Genomic DNA, 2,328 nt, shown 5'->3' on the forward strand with positions numbered 1-2,328 from the left:
CCCCAGGACACCACTCCCACAAACAGGGATGCATTAAAGGCTGTCCTCAGAGGCAAATGCATGGAGTTAATCTCCACACTTAATAAACAAAGGACAAAGAAACGACTAATTCTAGAAGGTGAACTGAAAACCCTAGCACAGGCCCACAAAGCGACTCCTAACCTAACCCTTCAACGAAAAGTTACGCCCGTGAAGGGGAAACTCAACGCAATATACACCAATAGGGCACAGTTGACACTTCAGTCTCAGGCAAATGTCCTATATGCACAGCAACAAGGTGGGTTCACACCTGGTACATCAGCTAAGGGTATGGAGAGAAAGGGAGCACATTGGGGACATACACCGACCCTCAGGGGAGTAAGCAACCACTAATCACGAAAATGCTCAGGTCTTTGGACAGTTTTACAACGCACTATACACAGCTGATCCTTCCAAACCTCAATCGCAACTTATCTACACACGGTGGAGCTTCCGCAGGTAACACTGGCCCAAAATGAGCAGCAAAGGGGAGCCCTTCAGTGAAGACGAGGTGCGACAGGCTATAGGAACCCTGAAACTCCACAAATCCCCCTGTCCTGACGGACTTACAGCCCAATTTTAAAGCAGCAACTTTCAGCACAGAGCTGATTCCACATCTGCCTTTCAGGTTTGTTCATATAGCTGAATGTGGTCAAGTTACACTTACGATGAGTGTGAGAAGTTGGCTTGGTATATGCTGGTCACTAGTTAAGTGGCTACCTTGCACCAGTACAATTCGAATCTTATGGTAGATAGGTTTAAGACAACCTTTTAAAGAATGCTATCCTAGTGGTAGCTGTGGAGAGCAGCCTTCAGGCTAAGTCTCAGAGGAATGTAAAGCAGCTTGTTTTACCTTATAATCTCTTGAATCACTAAATGAAAGGACACCAACAGGTATATATATAAAATATATATGTATTTATTACTAGACACACTCTACTAATCTCTTTATGAGATTAGAAGTCAAGGACATATACTTCCAAACCCAACATCACAAAAGCAAACAGAAGAAACTCCTGTGTTGATTAGAATTAGCTTTTCAAGTGCAGGAAGGTGTGCCAGCTCAGACAACGTATTTCCATCGACTAATTTATTATTAGAAATGTCCAACAGTTTCAAGGATTGCAACACACCAATGAGTCTTTCTAACACTGTAATATCGTTCGAGACGAGATGCAACTCCTCTAGTGCTGGCCACATTGGAGCGCAGTGAAGCACCCTTGTCCATGTCAGTTTTGCGTGGCTGAGTGATAGCACCTTTAGGTTCATAAAGGCGCTAGATAACAACGCTGGGTCAGAAGGAACTCCCAATCTATTCCCGCTGAGATTAAGCATTTCCAAGTTCCTCAGCTGACGGGCAATATCGGACACATGATCCCAATGCGAAAGGAGGTTTTGTGATAAATTTAGAGCTGTAATGTTGGGACATACTTTCAAAATATCCCCGTCTCGTCCAGCCTGACTGACATCACAGTCGCTCAGTGAGATGTTCTCCAATTTGAATAGTTGACTTTCCTCTTCTGCAGACTCAAAAACAACAAGTTCAACCTTCTTCTTGCCAATTATGAGTGCTTCTTCTTGAGTATTCTCGTCACTTAATTTGCCTATAAATACATAACGGCTCTTTATAGCTGTGAGGAAGTCCACTCCGAAATTGGCCCTTGAGGGTGGCCACACTTAAAATACTGCCCCCCCCCTTCGTGGCGGCCATCATGCTTTCCTCTGTTAGGATTGTCCCATTCCACGCCAAGCCAGAGCCTAGCTGTCGGGGGCACATTTCCAACATACTGCACAGTGGCATATTCTCCAGCACAGGTGATTCTACTGCCAACGGCATTACAAGGCACACAGTCTGTCATGGCGCATTCAATGAAATTGTTTCTAAATAACCAATATAACTTGTTTGTGGCTGCTGAAGTGCTCAATCTGATCCCTTTGATATCCTTTGTAATAGGTGTTTTCTAACCCTCCAATTGTGCCCCAACGAGTACGTCTCCGTGTTGGGCTCTAGCAACATAAACTGCGAAAGTAGAATAGAGTCTATTCATCACAGAGGCCCAGCTTGACCTCAATCCTTTTCATTAGGAAGATATTCACAAGATCTAGCCACCCGCAGGTCATCTTCAGAATATCCGTGTGCGAGTCTGCCTCGCTTCCGGGTCTGCAGGGACAGCGAATGGGAGAGCTCGTTTCCAATCAAGTCAAGGACATATGCACAAATCAACGTTTCACAACAAATTAAGCACTTATATGGCTGGGGCCCTAGGGGCGTACCAGACCATATACTAAAAAAGAGGTATAAGAGAGGTA

The 2,328-nt window shown here is 44.7% G+C and overlaps 1 pseudogene; it reads right to left on the minus strand.

Moving 5' to 3' along the window:
* Positions 1–981: 981 nt before the first annotated feature.
* Positions 982–1,877, minus strand: LOC146860362 (tubulin-specific chaperone E pseudogene; annotated as a pseudogene).
* Positions 1,878–2,328: the final 451 nt, after the last annotated feature.

The sequence above is a fragment of the Triturus cristatus genome, chromosome 3_1, assembly GCF_964204655.1.
Source record: "Triturus cristatus chromosome 3_1, aTriCri1.1, whole genome shotgun sequence".
NCBI lineage: Eukaryota > Metazoa > Chordata > Amphibia > Caudata > Salamandridae > Triturus > Triturus cristatus.